Here is a 14,448-nt window from a genome sequence, read left to right on the forward strand (position 1 = left end):
GCAAAGGGCAGAAACTGATTCCCAGAAACTTCCACCTGAACGTGAGGAAGAATTTCTGTCCTGTGCAGTGGCCGAGCACTGGAACAGGGTGCCCAGAGAGGGTGCAGAGTCTCCCTCACCGGAGATGTTCCAGAACAGTCTGGACAAAATCCTGTGCTTCATCCCTTCTGACCTGACCAGTTCTGTGATTCTGTGTCCCTCCACTGTGTGTGGGGGACATGGGTCTCCACAGCCACCCTGTGAGGGCAGAGAGCCATGGTGGGCACACTGGGAGAGGGGACAGGGCACACTGGGAGAGGGGACAGTGACACCTTTGGCTGCCTCAGAGAGCCCTGAGGTGAAACCTGCCCTGATCATGCCCAGGGAAGTTGTGGATGGCCCATCCCTGGAAGTGTTCAAGGACAGGCTGGATGGGGCTCTGAGCAACCTGGTCTAGTTGAAGGTGTCCCTGCCTGTTGCAGGGAGTTGGAACTGGATGACCTTCAATGTTTCCTTCCAACCCGTTCTATGATTCTGTGAGGCATAAATTGTGTTGGATCCGGTGTATGAGGGGCTTGTCCTTCCACTAAACTACTGGGAAATGGTGAAGGTAAAAGAGAAAATTACTGTCACAACTCCCTGAGTCTGCCTCCTCAGTGGGAAAAGGTTTACATGCCTTGTTAATCTGTGCCACCCATATACTTAAGAGCTCAAGAACCTATTTGTATTCTTATTTATTACTAATATATTGTCACAGTCACAGGTATTTATCAGGTGATTGTGTCCTCTCCCTTCTTCATTGTGCAAGGCCACGGCAGCCAGCAAATTACCAGTTTGACTTATATTACACTGTAAAAATTTCAAGCTGCTTTCAGAAATCATTATTTTTCACCCATGCTGTGGTGGCTGGAATATTCCTAACTCAAGAAGTACCTCAAAGTGTGGAAGATGGAAAGATTTCAAAAAGATGTGGCCCTACCCAAACAAATGGAGTTAGAGAACAGGGAAGGGGGAGCTGTACAATGTGGGTCAGTGAGGGCTGACAAGGTAAGACCATTCCCAGTTGGTAACTTATTTTTTCAAGTGTTCTCCAGGGAGTTCTTCAAGTGTTCTCCCCAGGAGAAGTGTCCAGGAGGAAAGCAAATGATTAAGACTCTAGTGATGTAATTTTTGGTTATGTTAAAGCTGGTGCCTAATCTAAGCTTTTTGGTCATTCTACAGCCGAGAGAGATGGACTTTCCACCAGTTGAAGAGAGGCTGGACAAATCACATTGTGAGGAAAGCTGTGTCTAGGGGTTGTAGTGGTGAAGCCTGACCAGAGTCCTGTGTGTCTCTCTTGACTGGAGGCCCAGTTTAGAGCTTGCTGATGTTAGGCTAAATGAATCCCATCTTTCTCTTTTATTCTTGGCTCTGGCAACAGCTTGGTGCAGGATCATATGCCTGTCCTGTGTAACAACTGTTACACAACAGCACAGGAGAGGAAAGCTCCTTATTTCATCAAGGAGCAAAGTGGGAGTGGTGTCTATTGCATACAGCATGGACTCCCCAGCTAAGGAGAGCATCTCTGTTCTGGGAACATTTAATTCAAGAATATACTTAAAGGCAAGCATGTACTTTACAGATTTCCAGTGTGGGAACATCAATACACAGAGGGAGAGTGCTTTGAGAATGTTAGATAACCTCAGTGTATTATTTTTGCAATGTATTATATGCTAATTCAACCTGCCTGAGCTAAAGTTCTCCTTACTAAGTAGGACATTAGTCTGAGGAAGATTTTACAGTTACAGGGCTTTATCAGCTCCACATTGCTATTTTCTTTATTTCTTGTTTTACTCTCATCACCCTGTAATATCAGGTGTAGTCTCACATTAAAAATGTGCCCTGTCAACATTTTTCTACCCCAGGTGAGTCCAAAAGAGTTTTTTTGTTCTTTTGATCATCATTTGTATGGTTTTTTCTCTCTTTCCTCGTTCTTCAGCATTACTGATTACTAGTCCTGGCACTGAGTTTATTCTAGGAGACCAGCTGTGTGTTGACACATTCTGTCCTGAAGGTGGGGAAATTTATGGAGCACAGTTCCAAGTACACAGCCCATTACTGTGTATTATAGAGAACTTCCCTCCTCTGCTCGGTGAAAACTCGTTATACCAGTTCAAAAATATGTCAGGTATGCATCTCCTTCTTCCAGCATTAATCATTAATTAACATGTGATACTGACATTTCTGGTTGCTACTTAATGTAGCAAAACAATATTTTATGTGCGTTTCTAATTTCTTCTGTCATCCTGCAGCCTCACTGGAGGGTGACACATGCAGCTGTCAGTGTCACTGCGCTGGTAATGCTGCCCAAAACAGAGCCACAAGAACAAGCCCATGCTCATAAAAGTCCTCTTGCCAATCTGACTCCTTTGCCTTGTATTACAGGCCAAAATTCTTGTTTCTTCTCACAGAATGTGCTTATTGTATTTGCTACTGCAAATAAGTGAGAGCAGACACACTGAACTAAGCAACTGTGATCAAAGAGGATCTTATTCACCTGGTTTGGACTTTTTTCACAAACAGTTTTCATTTTGGGTCTGTCTTTTCTTTTTCTCTGTATGTGTCCTGGATTTGATAAGAATTGGTAGAATGGAGCAGTCAGAAAGAAAACATAGACTGATGGGAAGCTATCTGGTTTTTACTTGAATTTCAGTAGGCTTAGAAAGCCCCATGGTTAAAGTTCAGAGCCTCTTGTGTGAGGCAGTGTATGTAAAGTAAAAGAACAGGCAACAGATAGACAAAATAGGGAAATAAATATGTACAGAGATATGAGATAACCATGAAAGAAACAGAGTTTAGCCAAAGTGAAGGTCAGGTTACATTTACAGTCATTATGGTTGACTTCGTGTTGTGATAAACATGGTATTATCATGACTTGTTATTTGCATAAGAGTGGCCATAGGAAACCTCCAGACAAGAGCATGGTTTGTTGTACAAAGTCCTGTACCAACAGCAGGTCACTATTATTGTTTACAATCAGTAATCCCACATGAAATGTGCTCCAGGACTGATTCATACAACTTTTCCCCTCGACTGACCGCTTCCTTTTTTTGGCTTGGCACTTACAGCCAGAGCCAAAGGAAAGCTTCAGTGTCCCAGCAGTGCTTGCTTTGCAGTGCCCAGCTGGCAGAATGCATTTCCAAGCAATGAGATAAACTTACAGTAACCAAAACTTGGGGCTTTGCCTGTGACTCAGTAGCAGTCAAATATCCCAGCCCCGATGTCACTGCTGCCTCCCTCTTGCCAACTCTGTGGCTTTTGTTTTGTGGTCAGGCAGGTTCGTGTAGTGAAACAGCTTAAACCAAACAAGACAAGATTGAAAGCTCCCTCCCCAAGTTTGCAGATGACACTAAACTGGGTAGTGAGATGGAGATGTGAGAAGTGACAGCAGTCTAGCAGAGACACCTGGAAGGGCTGGAAGAGGGGACTAGCAAGAACTGTATGAGGTTTGTTTAACAAGACAGGAGGCAAGGTCCTGCAGCTGGGACAACATAACCCAAGAACCCATTAGAGGCCAGGCCACACCTGGAGTACTGTGTTTGGTCCTGGTCTAGTCAGATTGGAGAGGGTCCAAAGAAGAGACACCAAGATGATCAAAAGGCTGGAGAGCCTGCCCTCTGAAGAAAGACTGAACTGGTTGGGTCTTTTCTGCCTGGAGAAGTCTTTGGGGAGACCTTGTCAGAGTATTCCAGCACTTAAAGGGTGACTACAAAGAGAGTGGAGGCTCTCTCTTCTTAAGGAGCCACATGGAGAAGACAAGTAGCAATAAGTACAAATTGCTCAAGGAGAGGTTTCATCTTTATATGAAAAATATTTTTTATAGTGAGAACAGTCACTGGAACAAACTCCCCAAGGAACCAGGTAGAGCTGGAGGTTTTCAAGATGTGAGTGGACAGGGTGCTGCATAATCTCATCAAGGCTCCCTTCTCCATGAAAGACGGGGCTTGATGATGTTTCAAGGTCACTTGCAGCCTGGGCTGTTCTATGATTCAGTGATTATTTGTACCCAGATGTTTTTGCATTTGTTTGGACTGACTGCTGTGAAACAAAAACTTTAGGATGATAGAGACAGATCTGAAACCAGATCCACTGCTGTAGGGACAGGAATATCTTTGAGCTGCACAGAGCAACTTCCATCCCTCCCCTGGATGATCAGGGTACATGTGTGGAGAGTGAGAGATGAGTTTGAACAGTCTGGTGGTTCAGAAGAAACAGGGCACTTCCTAGACAAGTACTTGAGATACCATCACTTGCTGTGAAAAACAGTCAAGATAGGATCTATGGAGATCAGATACAGTCAGGATTTATTTGGTACTCTTTAGGAACGCCTTTAAGTTTAGCCCTTTAGTTTGTGATTAAGCCAGAAGAATATCTAATTTCCAGGTTATGTTATAAGTTAATTGAGAAATGGCCCTGAGGCAGCTGTAGTTCTTTGCCTGTACAGAAGCAGAGCTGGAGGCATTGTGAGCTGTATTTATTAACATCTCTTCAGCCAAACTTCACAGTCTTCCTTCTGCCCTCTGGATATGCAGATTCCCTGCTGTCCCTTCCCTTTTCAGTACCTGATCTCCTCCCTGCACTGCAGTGGCCAGCTCAGTGTCCCCAGTCCCCTCTGCCTCCTCTGCCAGCACCCCCGTCCCACCCATGCCTCAGGACCTACCCTCGTTCCCCATTCTCTATTGCCACTGTGGTTTCTTAGTGCTTCTCTCTCTCCATGAAGCCACATCCCTCTTCCTTGCCTGATCTCACAGGCATACCAGTGAGTTGTCTAGAAACTCAGACCTAATTTCTCTCCTCTCCTTGCTTCTGGTGTTAGTGCACCTCACCGGTGAGACAAGATTTGCAGGTACGAGGAGGAGAAGGCTGCAGAGGAAGAGGAAGTTCCCTAATGAGTTGTGCTGCCTTCAGGCTTTGTCTGCAGTTCACCTGGGGGGAGAGAAAGGAGAGCTGGGGTGAATTTTTGGGACTTAGTATCTCACTTTCATTTAAATTCTAGTTGTGGCTCCTAAATCTTCTATTAGATCTAATCTATCATCTTTCCCTTCAGCAGATCCTACTCTGAGAGCAAATACTTCCCTTTTCCTGTGTTTTGTTTAGAGGGGGATGGGACAGCTTTCTCCTGATGTTGCAGTATCTGGTTAAAGGTGGCCTGATTTTAATAGCTGTTCCTTGGCTTCTGCCATTTAAAACATATGTTTTCTGACATTTAATGATGTTTGTTCTCCCATACATCCCAACAACTATAAACAACTGGTTATTTTCCAGTGTCAGCGAGTTTGAAATTAATGTAACTTATTTTCCTGTGGAGAACAGGGACATATGCCACTGAATTGAATTAAATATTAATTGTATTATTTCCAAAGGGGAGAAGTGCAACTAGTATCAAAGAAATACAGAAAACTCTTTATTCAAGAGAGCACAAAATACATATACTTGGAAATAAACCTGTATTTTTTTAATTGCTGTGGGGTTTTGAGGTTTGTGCTTTTTTCTTTTATTTACCCTTTGTTTTTCCTTTTTTTTTTAAATTTCTGATTTGATTTCTTTTAGAACTGAAAGTTAATTCTTCTAATGGTATTCCATTGGCCCATGCTATGTGCCTGGATGATCTTAATTGCAGTACCCAAGGACAGGGTGTCCTGTGATACAGCAAGCTGTATTTTGCATTTGAGCTGTATTTTCTGTTTCAGCAGGACTGAGAGGTCTATGGAGGAGGAGAGCAGGATGGAGGGGTTCCCTGTAGATCATGTCTGAGGGAAGGATTGCCACTGTCATTCAGGATATTCTGGAAAGGAATTCTGGTGGGCTTGTGGGCTCTGCCCAGGGTCAACTTCAAGTCAGTGGAACAAATCCCAGTAATTTCATTAGGAGCTGAATCAGGCCTTTACTAGATCAGGAAGGGGGTTTAGACTTCTGTAGCAGAATGTGGATGGACTTTAGACATTTAAATTTCATCTGCAGTCCAAACAGTCCCTGCTTATCAGCCATCAAAACCCCTTCTGCCTTATCTCTTTATGAGCCTCTCAGTTTTCCATGGCAGTCCAATGTCTGCACGTGCTGTATGATTGAACAGAAGACTTCAGCACAAACTTAACCTTGGCCCACAGAGTGACTCACAGATTTTTCCATCCTCATTATCCCTCAAGCTCAGAGTGTCCACGGTGTGTTTGGGGACACTCAGGGGTATTTACTTGTGAACTTGGGTTCTGTGACTGTACCTCCATAAAATCTGGATTGGAGGATACCCATCATGGTTCAGAAAGTAAAAGCAGAGATAAAAGCTTCTACTCAAGGCACTACAACAAGAAGGTGAAAGGAGGAAATAGGGAAGGAAATCCTCACCTTCAGATTTTCAGGGACAAATCATGTATTTTACATTGCCGTTGATGGATAAAATAACTCCCCATCGTGGCAAGCCCCTAATCCCACAGGACAAGGCTATTAGAGGATAATCCTAACCTAAATTGCAACCCTGTGTTTGAGTACTGGTTCTCCTAATGCTCCAGGATACAATTACAGAACAAAGCCTGGAAACCACAGCCTTTGTTCTGCCTTATTGCTTAATTGTTTAATGAAGTATTCACTTCATCTAAGTGAGTGCTTTGTAATTTTGTACTTGCATGCAGCTGGCAGAGGCAAAGAACTGGCTTTTTTACAGAATAACTTGTTCTTTTGGTGGAAGAAGGTACCATTAAAAATATCAGGCTGCAATAGTAAATAATTTGAGAGATCTCTCCATAAAAAGGAAATCTCACCGTTAAAAGTGAGGAATGAAAGCACATTTTTTACTGCTGGGTTTTTGTCCCTTTTCTTCCTTGATGCTGTGCAAAGACAGATGGAAGAGGCAGTGGGACAACCAGTACCAGATCTTTCACTAAAAGGTCTGCACTGCTACCATGTGCACCTCTCAAACTGGAATGGGAGAGGCCTTTCCAAATTAAGAATAAAAAAGAAGTATTCAAATAAGCCTTATATTAAGATAAGAGCAATATTTAGGCCCTTAAGTAAGTGCAAAGTCACTACATATAAGTGCAAATAACATGAAAAAAATAAATCTAAAAATTTTGATGGATTTCAACAATTTCCCTGTTCTACTCTTGAAAATATTCCTATTCTTAGGACAATGTGTCAGGCTCCATCTCCTGAGTAGTTCCCTGATGAAGGTCAAGTGCTGTGAGATATCCATTCCCTACCAGCTGCAGGTAGGCAGATCTGTACCTCCCAGCATTTTGGGGATTTTGATCTTTTGAAGCTTTTCTTCCTCTTTATAACATTAGAAGGAGCTTATACAATTAGCTCTGGGCTTGGATATCATTTTTGGCTGGCAACATGAGCTTCAGACACAGGATATCAGGAGATTTGCAACCGAGTAGGGAGAGAGAATGACCCTGAGAACAGGAGAAAATAATTTGAACGGAGGCTTTTTTGAGTCCCAGCCATGCAGGGGCCTTTGCAAATGCTAAATACCAAAGAAACATTGCCAGTCTGTCATACCAAGTTTTTCTTCAATAGCTATGAAAGTGTTTTATGAATAACATGAGTGCAGACAGAAGAGGTGAGGTCACCTGTGTACCTTCCTCTCCTGCCAGCCCTGCCTCTTGGGAGGCACTGCCTATGGATCCTTTCCTGGGTCTCACAAGGAAGGGTGCTGCTTCACTGGGAGCACCTCCCTAGAGGGGCACAGCAGTGAGAGAGGTGGTTCACAGTGGGTTCACTTGGTGCCTTCCATGCAGATTCTGCTGTGGGTGCTGTTCTTGTCAAGTCTGGAATGCAGAGGATGGGAAGGAAACCATCACACAGTTGCATCTGAGGTACCAACAAAGAGAACAGTATAGGGCACCTGGATGTGTATGGTAGATGCAGATGTATATAGTTAATATATTGTTCTTGGCCCCCAAAAGTGTCCAAGGGATTTCTTTTAACTGCTATGTTCCATTTAAAAGAAAGTACAGGGCAAACGTTTTGTTTGTCAGGACACTTTGTGACTTGTTTTCATGCAACTACCATTTTCAACATCATTTAACAAGTCATTATAGACCTTTTAATAAATTATAGTCATTAACCTTGCCTAGGGTAACTGAGGGCAAGATTTTAATTCAGGCAGTGAAGAGTCTGTCCTCTAGGCCTGTGTTCAAGATCACAAGAGTGGCAGAGCCAACATCAATTCAAGGACCAACAGGAACAGACCTGGCTCACAGCCATCTGTTGTACCTTTGCAGTGCTGCTGGTTCCTGCTCGTGCCAGTGCACAGAGGCTTCTCAGGCTGCTGTTATCCACACTCACTCCCAGCTGCCTCTGTGGCCTATTCTTGCAGTTGGAAGTGCTAAAGCTTGAGAAAACCCTGGTTCCTTTGCCTTTAAGGACATACCTGGCAGCTTCCCTGTAGGGAGTTTCCTGCAGAGGCAGGAATCTGACTCATGGCTGCTGGAGACACCTCCTGGAAGAGCTGTCATGGAATAGCCACGGGCAGTTGTGATTCAGTCCCGAGCAGTCTCATTAGCACCTGATTTCTTAATGGCCTAAGTATAAACTTAAATTACCAGCTATTTTTGTATCCTCCATGCAACCAACCACCGCCTTAACAGGAACTCTCTGTCCACATGAAAGAGTGCTTTGGTGGAGTTTTTTTTTTTTGTTGGTTTTTTAAAAATTTTTTAATTTATATGGAAATGCTTGCATAAACTTTCATTTAAACCTTTTAAAATTTGTTTTTAATTAAGAAGGAAAAAAACCCCTTTGCTTAAAACTGATATTATGTAAGTTTTTTCTGAAAACCAACACTTTGTTGAAGAAAAGATTCAAAACAGGCTGCAAAAGTATTTATTTAGCATATTTCTGGCTTAAAACACTGTCTTGCCAGGTCCTTGTTATTCCTACTTATCACTCTGAGGTAACATTTGCAATTTCAGTTGTTTGCTTTTAGAGATGTCTCTTGTGGTGGCTCAATATCTGTGGCTACACATGGACATAGTCTGAAATGGCTCCTGCCTGAACCAGCTTCTCCCAGTCAGGGAAAGCTCAGAAGTGGCAGGGAGGAAAACAAAGCCAAGAGCACAGGTCACCCCTGTCCTGGCTGGGTGGGAGCACACCTGCACAGCAGGGCTGAGGCTGTCTGGTGGAAAAGGTGTTGAGTCACAAGTGACTGGGCTGAGTGGAGCCTTTGGAGTGAAATCTGGCAAAGCAGTTAAATTACATCTTCCACTCATCTTGCACTGGTGAGAGTTGTGCAGAAGCTGCTGGGCACAAAGCTGGCATAACCTGTACCCCACTGCCATGGGCTCCTGCAGGTTTGGCTGGGCTGGACCCCACTTGCCACCTTATCAGTGTTCTTGTTGACCTGGCTGGGTTCGCTGCATTCCTGAGCTGCTCGTTCAGTGTTGTTTGTTTGAATTCCTCTGCTGCTCCAGCACAGCCCACTCTACTGGTGTTTGAAGTTATAGATTTCCCTCACTGTGGTGGCTGTCAATAGTGAATGTGCTCCCATCTTTCTTCTACAGTATGGGAGTCTGGGGAGAATTGGCTGATAACAAGTGTTCCCTGAAATTCCAATAACTAAAAGTCCCATGAGAGGTGATCATGCTGTCTTACTTTCCATGAAGCCAGGAGTAAATCCGAGGCTCAGATAGAGACACCTGGCATTTGTATTTGTTCATATTTACAACAGTGTAATGATTACCTTCACAGACTCTTGCAGAGTGCTCACCTGGCCTGAGGGATGGAATGACTCTGTAGGATATCTGCATTGCAATTGGAATATTGTTCCTGCTGGGAGAGGACCTGAGAGAATATTGTTGTTTTTCAACAGCTCCTGCTGTGCCTTGGCATTTACACTCCATCTGGACTAACACCTTCAGCAGTTTTTTCTCTGCCCAGCAGACTCTGGGCCAGCAATGACAAGAACAGTAGTTCATCACTTAGCTGTGAGTTGCACAGCTGATTAATTCTTATCATTCACTGCTTTTAGTGTGTCACACAGAACTTTAGAACTTCCTTTACAGCTGGGGAAACTGAGTCATGGAGAGAAGAGATGGTGCCACTTAGTCGACCTGTTAAGGTGGGTGGAAGAGGCAGCACTGACATTCTGGCTGGAAGGCCCATCCTCTGGATTCTATTCCTGAAATCCTGAGGTATGGAGGCATGACTGTCACACTTCACTCACCTCTTTACCTGGCTTGCTGACACAGCCTCCTTGGAAGGTCTTTCTGAATCATTTGTTCCATCCAGAACCTCTTACCACAACACACAGACCCATTTGGATCTAAAATTCAGACTCCCCAGGGAAGCCAGAACAGACAGACTTTCCCAAACTGTGCTCAGCTGAATGGTCCAGCTGCCCAGACGCAGTAATATTGCTGACAGGTGTATTCCTTAAAGCAGAACAGGGTCTCCTCTTGCTTCCAAATGTCTCCCTGGAATTTTTTTACCGAGTTGTCTGTCTTGAATGAGATTGCAACTGGTCCTCCAATGTAATCGGTGAGGATGCAAAGGCAGGAAAAGTGGGAGAAGAAAGCTTAGAGCCCTGACTTGCGGGGCTCCCGGGGTACTTTTTCACACGCGCTGTTCGGAACAAAGCAGGGCTCATTCCCTGGGAGCAGTCCAGTAGCAAAACAGGGCTGGCAGCCCCGGCCTGGCGCACGTCCCGGGAGCCGCTTCAAGCCGTGAGCTGCCATTGCCCTCTGCCGACAGCTCGGGGTACGGTGCCCTCACTGCACAGTGATGTGTTCTGTTCCACGGCAAACAAGGGATATACGGAGCACTGAAGGATCCTGCCTCAGACAGAGATTTTTGGGGTTTATGGCTTGATTTTTAAAAGTCCTTTCTCACTGTCGTAACTTACATGCTACACATCAATCAATCAATCAATCACATATCAATCATCCCCCATCAAAGCCAAGGCCAGTGTGAGGGGTTGTGCAAGGCATAGAGTATATGGGGAATGGGAGCCAAATTTCCCTGTAGAGGTTGTGGTGTACAGGGACAACTCAAATAAAACATAGTGAAAAAACCCAGTGATCCAGCCCATTTTACCTCTAAGTCCCTGAGATACTGAAAGGTCTAGCTGAGCCCACAAAAAGGCAGCTCTGGTTCCCTGCTGGAAGTCGGGCTAATTCAAAGCAGGAGTAAACCACAAGTCCTGACTGCAAGGAGAATGGATCACACTGTTGGCATCTTCTTTTTATTTGATTTTCAATTTTTTTTCATCACGAGATTAGATAACTCCTTAGCTCACCCAAAGCTACAATTCAAATGTTCTTTGGGGGTAAAGCAGGCAGAAGCAATGACCTGTGATAAGCAGAAGGTTAGACTGGACAGTCACATTTCTTTTCTGTCTCTGTCAGTTTGCCCAAGGTCATAGTGGAGTTTTGTGAGAAAGCCAGGAAGTGAATCAGTGTTTTTTATTTGTTTTGGTTTTGTTTTGGCTGTTGTTGTTGTTGTTTGTTTTGTCCAGGGCTTTAATTTTTTCCCCCTTTTGTTTATGTTTCAGAATTATCTAACAAATTACATCCAGAAATATATTTAAATATTATAGTGAATGGGTCAGAAAGGTCTAGGACATTTAATTAGGTGGGTTTTTAGCCTATGAACTGCCACTGAGCTCTTTACTGACTTTTCCTGTGGTAAATTCACTGTTTGTGTTTGTTAGGAGCACTGAATAAATTGGTATTGCATTTTGACCATCCAGTACTTCATAAAGATTTCAGGCTGTCAATGGAAATATTCTTGGGCTGCTTGCTCTGAATAAATGCTCATGTGGAAAAAGACTAAAAGCTTACAGGAACATCCAGAGAAAGCAAAGAAAAAGGACTTCTATCTTTGACAACTTCCATTTTACTGTGATGAGTACATAGTAGGGACTAAGTGTTTTTTCATAGGCTCTATAAAAGGATGAAGTCTTCTCTTGCTGCTAGATAAATGTTATTCCCCATTTCAAGCAGCAAAGGCTTCTGATTTCAGTGATTCAGACCACTTTCCAAGCCTATTAGTGGGGAGGAGTTATCAAAACCGAAATTTCTGAATTTAGTGCTGTCATTTTATTAAATACATTATAGAATGAATGATAGCAACTGTAAAAATAAGTAATAGTATTGATAATTAATAATAGTCTCAGGTAATGAATAAGGGGCTGGTCATCTTTGCATGGTCCCAATGAAAATTGGGTAAATTATGTCAGTTTTTCAATCCTCTGTGTGGGTGCTCTGGAAAGCACCTCAGTGTTTCTCTTGCTGGGCCTTCTTTCAGAGAGCCAAATTCTCTCATTACCCTGCTCTTCCATCTGTTATGTCTCAGACTTGTGGACCTCTGTAAGAATGAGTAGTTCAGTCATGTAAGAATCTTAGCACTCATTAAAACAAAATTAACCCTCAAGGAGGGAGAGAAAAAAACAGAATAAAAGTTCTGACTTCACACTGAGGTCTCAGAACCAAACCAACAAACAAAAAAAGAAAAAGCACACTAGTGAGGTCCTAAAAGAGAAGGGAGATTAACTTAGAATTACTCACAATGTCTCTATATGTACAATATCCTAACCTTCAGAATGGGGATTTTTTAAAATAGGATTAACTCCCTTAAACAACAGATGATAAAAGTTTTATTGGCATGAAGGGTGTATTTCATTAAACAGGTACAAGAAACAAAATATTCATATCTAGACTGAAGACCACATTAGAAGAATGACTTCATTTCCTTTTTCCTTTCCCCTGTGTTCTATATATGATTTACTAATTCTTTATTGTTTCTTTCCAGAAGCATCACTCACTGTCTACACTGAGAATGATTTTGGGCCAGGAAATGGAGACGACCAAAGCAGGTATATATTTCACTTTATCCTTGATGCTGACAGGGCAGAGTGGACAGGGAAAACATCACTCATCTTTCCAAACATGATTTCATCCACTGTAATTGTTTATAGGTGGACAGGTCTGGAATAAAACCTGAGTGCCACTCTGGAAGACCTCATGCCTTCTCTGTCATCAGCAGCTGAGGCAGCCTGAATGTCAACATTCCCTTATAGCAGGGAATGTGTCCTTAAAAACTCCTTCAGGAAGCAGAGCTGCTTCTGCTCCCTCAGACACAGCCCATTACATCAGAGCTCCTGACAAGTGACAGACTCAGACACTGCCATCCATACCTGTGCTGCATTTCTGGGAGGGGAGGTTCCCTCAGCAGGACTGTTGGATGAGATGGAGACCTAAATCTGTGTTTAGTCCAACAGGTTAATCTGCACTGCCATCAAAGTGAGGTTAAAGAGTTGGTGGGAAAGTTTATTTTTAGTTAGAGTCCACAGCATTACAAGTCTTGGTTTTGGCAGGCTGAAAACACCATCCTGCCTCTAGGAGGGAAAATTAAAGGCTCTCATATTAAATAGCTTATGAACATTAGTCATGAATCAAATGCATTTTAGTGGTAGAAATTCAATTAATTATTTTATCATCTTATTCTGATTTCTTTGTCTATAACAACTATAATAGCCACTATCATGACTCCAGGATACAAATATTTAAAATAAATGTTAATACTTCAAAACTCACAGCATGAAAATTACTGCAGTTGTACACATCAAAGTTGAATGAACTCTTTTCCCCTTTCCAAATACACAGTGGTATTAGGGGTATATTTCTACTATTTTATTTTTAGAAAATCTATGGTTCTTGACAAAAAGAATTCCTAATATTGACCAGAAGCAGCCAGGAGGTGGTACATCATACTGTGGAGAGTGAGAAAGGCACAGCTCTGATGGTTTTTTCCTTCCTCTGCAAGTGTAAAGCAGGATGGGAATGCATTATTCAGCAGTGAAATTCAGAATTAGTATAATTGAGGTGCAGTGCCAGTGGAATCAAGACAAATGAATCCTACTCATTGCAGTATGAAATTTGTCCTATAGCTTTAGGTCTTCATGGAAATTTAACCATTTTTCTAGTCTCCTTATTGCTCAGATACAGCAGCCAGCATTTCCATGAGATTATTTAAATGTAGAATTATTAGAAAAGTTTGCAGCTACAGAGATAGATGGGTTTTACATAAAACCCCTGCTCTTTGTAGCAACACAGTGTGATATTGAGAAAGATAATGGTCAGAAAGTACATTGCCAGGCTTCTAATGAGAAACTGTTGACAGTAGAATTACCCCAACATTCATCAAAAAGCCAATAAATGTCAAGCAAGAGGCCTTTGATGCAGTAGCTCATAATTCCTGTTCAGAAGGCTCTGCAGTCACTTCGGGGCACGCCGTCATCCTGCATTTCTGCTGATTTTCCCAAAAGCTTGGTTGCTGAAGAAATGCAAGGAGCAGGTGTCAGCATTCCGAGTGCCACTGCCACAGTGCCACGGGCTCACCGGGAGACCTCAGGCACAGCACACTTGGCCTCAATTTCCCCATCTGCAATACAGGAATGACAGCACAGGAATTACCCAGAGGCAGTTCTGTGAAGGA

This window comes from Molothrus aeneus, chromosome 5 (assembly GCF_037042795.1).
Source record: "Molothrus aeneus isolate 106 chromosome 5, BPBGC_Maene_1.0, whole genome shotgun sequence".
In the NCBI taxonomy this organism is placed as follows: Eukaryota; Metazoa; Chordata; class Aves; order Passeriformes; family Icteridae; genus Molothrus; species Molothrus aeneus.